Raw genomic sequence first — 7,081 nt, 5'->3', positions numbered from 1 at the left:
CTAGCTACAGTGGGTAGGAGTCATAGTTGATGACAAGTAACAGTTACAATGGCTGAACAGTTAAAAAGTTCAGTAGTTTAAAGGGTTGAATTGTTTAACAGTGAAATATTGTAGTGAGGACTTTTATTTTGAAACAGTTTTTGGCAGAGGAAGCAGTTGAACAGGATGTGTAGTCTTAATAGGGCCAGTTTGTATGCTTAAAGCCTGAGACTGGCAGTTGGTCCAGGTGGCCCGAACACCTGCCATAGGATTCTAATTGCTTAACGGCCGTATTGTGATGTCATAATCATAATGTTAAGTCAATGGGGAAATTTTGATTAGTTTTTAATTAATAGTTTAAAAAGTATAAAAGTTACAAAGTTGAAAAATACATAGCACCCATGTCCTAAGTAAGACCTACGTAACATAGTTTGAATGAAGTTTCTACGTTAAACGGTTGAAGCTGCATTAAATGCGTTAGAAGAAGAAGAAGAACTAGAAAAGCATTTCCTGAAGGAAATACAGTGCATGAAAATGCAAAAAATATGATGTAAAATATCATACAGAGTAAAAACAAACTATATTGGTTGCTAAGTAGATGAGGTTTAATATAGTTGGAATGACTGAACAGATAAATAGGTGGATAGTTTAAATGGTTAAATTATTTAGGTAGATAGTTGACGATAACTGACAGTTGGAATGGCTCTAATGTTTGCTAGCAGTTATGCTAACTATGTTAACAAAAATAATAATGTTAACCAAGTTACTATGCTAACTAGCATGCTAACACGCTAGCATGCTAACTATGCTAACCACGTTACTTAGCTAACTTAGCTAATTATTTTTAGCAGTTTTGCTAAAAATGCTAAATAGCATGTTAACATGCTAGCATGCTAACTATGCTAACCATGTTACTTAGCTAACTTAGCTAATCATTTTTAGCAGTTATGCTAACTAGCATGCTAACATGCTAACTATGCTAACCATGTGACTTAGCTGACTTAGCTAATCATTTTTAACAGTTTTGCTAAAAATGCTAACTAGCATGCTAACATGCTAGTATGCTAACTATGCTAACCACATTACTTAGTTGACTTAGCTAATCGTTTTTAGCAGTTTTGCTAAAAATGCTAACTAGCATGCTAACATGCTAGCATGCTAACTATGCTAACCATGTTACTTAGCTAACTTAGCTAACTAGCTACAGTGGGTAGGAGTCATAGTTGATGACAAGTAACAGTTACAATGGCTGAACAGTTAAAAAGTTCAGTAGTTTAAAGGGTTAAATTGTTTAACAGTGAAATATTGTAGTGAGGACTTTTATTTTGAAACTGTTTTTGGCAGAGGAAGCAGTTGAACAGGATGTGTAGTCTTAATAGGGCCAGTTTGTATGCTTAAAGCCTGAGACTGGCAGTTGATCCAGGTGGCCCGAACACCTGCCATAGGATTCTAATTGCTTAACGGCCGTATTGTGATGTCATAATCATAATGTTAAGTCAATGGGGAAATTTTGATTCGTTTTTAATTAATAGTTTAAAAAGTATAAAAGTTACAAAGATGAAAAATACAAAGCCCACATGTCATAAGTAAGACCTACGTAACATAGTTTGAATGAAGTTTCTACGTTAAACGGTTGAAGCTGCATTAAGTGCGTTAGAAGAAGAATAATAACTAGAAAAGCATTTCCTGAAGGAAATACAGTGCATGAAAATGCAAAAATATGATGTAAAATATCATACAGAGTAAAAACAAACTATATTGGTTGCTAAGTAGATGAGGTTTAATATAGTTGGAATGACTGAACAGTTAAATAGGTGGATAGTTTAAATGGTTAAATTATTTAGGTAAATAGTTGACGATAACTGACAGTTGGAATGCCTCTAATGTTTGCTAGCAGTTATGCTAACTATGTTAACAAAGATAATAATGTTAACAAAGTTACTATGCTAACTAGCATGGTAGCATGCTAACCATGTTACTTAGCTAACTTAGCTAATCATTTTTAGCAGTTTTGCTAAAAATGCTAACTAGCATGCTAACATGCTAGCGCTAGCATGCTAACTATGCTAACCACGTTACTTAGTTAACTTAGCTAATCGTTTTTAGCAGTTTTGCTAAAAAGGCTAATTAGCATGCTAACATGCTAGCATGCTAACTATGTTAACCACGTTACTTAGCTGACTTAGCTAATCGTTTTAGCAGTTTTGCTAAAAATGCTAATTAGCATGTTAACTATGCTAACCACGTTACTTAGCTGACTTAGCTAATCGTTTTTAGCAGTTTTGCTAAAAATGCTAACTAGCATGCTAACATGCTACCATGCTAACTATGCTAACCATAGACATAATATACATAGACGCCGCATCGACCGCTGCTCCCTACTAGCGCTGACGAGATTTGGAGCCGCCATCTTGGACCGGTCATCCACTCCACTCAGTGTAATCTGTTTGGCCGGTGCAATGAGCTGTCAGCACACTTAATTAATCATATCTCACTGAATACCGAACAGATTTTCACGCGGTTTTTTTTGCTGCAAAGGTCATACATGTAGCTATGATACAGGCCACATTGTTCGAAAATACAAAATACAACCAATAGTACGGTAATGTTAAATCTTACTTGTGAAAAGTAAATCCCCCGAGTATGGTCCGCCGATTTGAGCAGGAACATGCTGCACAGTGCTGTCATCTTGTGTTTTCTGCTGCAACGCAATGAGGAGTATGACCGGTCCAAGATGGCGGCCGCATTTCTTGTTTCCAGCAGCCAATGCGGCGTCTATGTATATTATGTCTATGATGCTAACCACGTTACTTAGCTAACTTAGCTAATCGTTTTCAGCAGTTTTGCTAAAAATGCTAACTAGCATGCTAACATGCTAACTATGCTAACCATTTGACTTAGCTAACTTAGCTAATCATTTTAAGCAGTTTTGCTAAAAATGCTAACTAGCATGCTAACATGCTAGCATGCTAACTATGCTGACCTTGTGACTTAGCTAACTTAGCTAATCATTTTTAGCAGTTTTGCTAAAAATGCTAACTAGCATGCTAACATGCTAGCATGCTAAAAATGCTAACCATGCTACTTAGCTAACTAGCTACAGTGGGTAGGAGTCATAGTTGATGACAAGTAACAGTTACAATGGCTGAACAGTTAAAAAGTTTTGTAGTTTAAAGGGTTAAATTGTTTAACAGTAAAATATTATAGTGAGGACTTTTATTTTGAAACAGTTTTTGGCAGAGGAAGCAGTTGAACAGGATGTGTAGTCTTAATAGGGCCAGTTTGTATGCTTAAAGCCTGAGACTGGCAGTTGGTCCAGGTGGCCCGAACACCTGCCATAGGATTCTAATTGCTTAACGGCTCTATTGTGATGTCATTAGCCCATGTTAAGTCTATGGGGAAATTTTGACTAGTTTTTAATTAATAGTTTAAAAAGTATAAAAGTTACAAAGTTGAAAAATACAAAGCCCACATGTCCTAAGTAAGACCTACGTAACATAGTTTGAATGAAGTTTCTACGTTAAACGGTTTAAGCTGCATTAACTGCGTTAGAAGAAGAAGAATAAGAAGAAGAAGAAGAAGAAAAAGCCTTGGAATAACAGTACAGTGCATTTTCATGCACTGTAATAAGAAGAAGCCTAGGAAGAACAGTACAGTGCATTTCCATGCACTGTAATAAGAAGAAGCCTAGGAAGAACAGTACAGTGCATTTTCATGCACTGTAATAAGAAGAAGCCTAGGAAGAACAGTACAGTGCATTTTCATGCACTGTAATAAGAAGAAGAAGCCTAGGAAGAACAGTACAGTGCATTTTCATGCACTGTAATAACTAGAAAAGCATTTCCTGAAGGAAATACAGTGCATGAAAATGCAAAAAATATGATGTAAAATATCATACAGAGTAAAAACAAACTATATTGGTTGCTAGGTAGATGAGGTTTAATATAGTTGGCATGACTGAACAGTTAAATAGGTGGATAGTTTATATAGGTAAATGATTTACTTGGTAGATAAGGTTTAATATAGTTGGAATGATTGAACGGTTAAATAAGTGGATAGTTTAAATGGTTAAATTATTTAGGTAGATAGTTGACAATAACTGACACTTGGAATGGCTCTAATGTTTGCTAGCAGTTATGCTAACTATGTTAACAAAGATAATAATGTTAACCAAGTTACTATGCTAACTAGCATGCTAACAATGTTAAAATGCTAAGTATGTTAACCATGTTACTTAGCTGACTTAGCTCATCATTTTAAGCAGTTTTGCTAAAACTGCTAACTAGCATGCTAACATGCTAGCATGCTAACCATGTGACTTAGCTAACTTAGCTAATCATTTTAAGCAGTTTTGCTAAAAATGCTAACTAGCATGCTAACTATACTAACCATGTGACTTAGCTAACTTAGCTAATCATTTTTAGCAGTTTTGTTAAAAATGCTAACTATGCTAACCATGTTACTTAGCTAACTAGCTACAGTGGGTAGGAGTCATAGTTGATGATAAGTAACAGTTACAATGGCTGAACAGTTAAAAAGTTCAGTAGTTTAAAGGGTTAAATTGTTTAACAGTGAAATATTATAGTGAGGACTTTTATTTTGTTTTTGGCAGAGGAAGCAGTTGAACAGGATGTGTAGTCTTAATAGGGCCAGTTTGTATGCTTAAAGCCTGAGACTGGCAGTTGGTCCAGGTGGCCCGAACACCTGCCATAGGATTCTAATTGCTGTGATGTCATAAAGGGCAATGTTAAGTCAATGGGGAAATTTTGATAGTTTTTAATTAATAGTTTAAAAAGTATAAAAGTTACAAAGCTGAAAAATACATAGCACCCATGTCCTAAGTAAGACCTACGTAACATAGTTTGAATGAAGTTTCTACGTTAAACGGTTGAAGCTGCATTAAACGCGTTAGAAGAAGAAGAATAAGAAGAAGCCTAGGAAGAACAGTACAGTGCATTTTCATGCACTGTAATAAGAAGAAGCCTAGGAAGAACAGTACAGTGCATTTTCATGCACTGTAATAAGAAGCCTAGGAAGAACAGTACAGTGCATTTTCATGCACTGTAATAAGAAGAAGCCTAGGAAGAACAGTACAGTGCATTTCCATGCACTGTAAAAAGCCTTGGAATAACAGTACTGTAAAAAGCCTTGGAATAACAGTACAGTGCATTTTCATGCACTGTAATAAGAAGCCTAGGAAGAACAGTACAGTGCATTTTCATGCACTGTAATAAGAAGAAGCCTAGGAAGAACAGTACAGTGCATTTTCATGCACTGTAATTAAGAATAATTCGGATAACAATAGAGTGCATTTTCATGCACTCTAATAATTCGGATAACAATAGAGTGCATTTTCATGCACTCTAATAAAATGCCTTGGAATAACAGTACAGTGCATTTTCATGCACTGTAATAAGAATAAAATGCCTAGGAAGAACAGTACAGTGCATTTTCATGCACTGTAATAAGAAGAAGCCTAGGAAGAACAGTACAGTGCATTTTCATGCACTGTAATAAAATGCCTAGGAAGAACAGTACAGTGCATTTTCATGCACTGTAATAATAAGAATAATTCGGATAACAGTAGAGTGCATTTTCATGCACTATAACTAGAAAACGCAATTCCAGGGAATTACCAGTGCATGAAAATGCAAAACATATGATGTGAAATATATTGTTAACATGATGAGGTTTAATATAGTTCAAATGACTGAACTAGGTAGATGAGGTTTAATATAGTTGGAATGACTGAACTAGGTAGATGAGGTTTAATATAGTTGGAATGACTGAAAAGTCAACATTTTTTAGGACTTTGGTGACCCACCTCTCACCCAAACAGTAAGTAATGTTGATTCTGCCTCATTTGTATAATGTATAATACAGGCTACAATGAACTACCATACCAGTTTCCAGCCTTCTACCACTATTAGAACAGACGTTATGGGCTTCCAAAATGGCAAAGGATGAAATGTGAAATTCCAATGTGTCAATTAGGGCCATGGCACCCGAAATTCAAATGGACGCCACGGGCAAACCGTTTGAGATATTGACCTGAAACTTCAGATTCCTTTGTTTGGTAACATAAGGCATATATTCACCGCTTTTCATTGTATTATTATTATCTGTATTATTTTATATCCTGATATAAAAAGAGAGAATACTGAATGTCTGATATTTATGACAGCACACTTTATGCAGATTAGCCTATAGCCTATGCCTACTAACTCTACCTCTTTAATTCAGCTGTCTGGTTCAAGCCTGGAAATATTGTAGACAAAGTAGGCATAGTTGGCTAGCTTATCATAGTCTACTGATTGGACTGTTCAGTTTCCCCATGTAATTGGAGATGTTTGCCTGATGCATGCACTTGTTGTAATTTGGTAAAAAAAAACGCTTATTATATAAACGCCTAGTAAAATGGTCAAAACAATGCTCCAAGAAGTGTGTGTGGTGGTGGGGGGGGGGGGGGGGGGCAGCGTTCCCCCGCGTCCAACGCCCTCTACACTCCTGCCTACCACTAAGGTTGCCAACCGTCCCGAATTGTCCGGGACATCCCGTATTTTGGGTGATTATAACTATAATTGTCCCGTGAGGGACAGCTCCAGTCCCGAATTTTAATCACAGCCTCATCGGCCTTGTCTAATTTTCAGTGGCCAATAGTAGGCTAGCCTACTGTAACTCAGCTGGAAAAAGTGTCCAGTGCCGCTGCTACCACCACGTGCATCTCGCACTGTGAGGGCACCAAGGGACAGACCCGCTCAGGGAGCACCACAATTTAGCCAGAGCAGCTTTACTGCAAACTGCTTTTCTTCTTAGTGAATGTTTACAATGTCAAAACACACCAACAGCATCTTACATAAGGATGATACTTTTTGGGTACTCTCTCAGTCTCCATTATGCATCAGATCTTAACTTGAACTTAATATGATAAACTTTTAAAAGGAAATCATGAAGACAACAAAAACAACGCTAGAAGAGATTGTGGAGTTATCCGGTTACCACTACTGACCATTTATAAAATGTGAGAGGGCACTTTGACAGGCTGCATGCACTGTGATTTGGACTGTGATGGAATATGAAGAGTAGTCTTTGCATTTGTGTA

This window comes from Alosa sapidissima, chromosome 2 (genome assembly GCF_018492685.1).
Source record: "Alosa sapidissima isolate fAloSap1 chromosome 2, fAloSap1.pri, whole genome shotgun sequence".
NCBI classification, from domain to species: Eukaryota; Metazoa; Chordata; class Actinopteri; order Clupeiformes; family Clupeidae; genus Alosa; species Alosa sapidissima.
Note: the sequence above shows the minus strand (reverse complement) of the source record.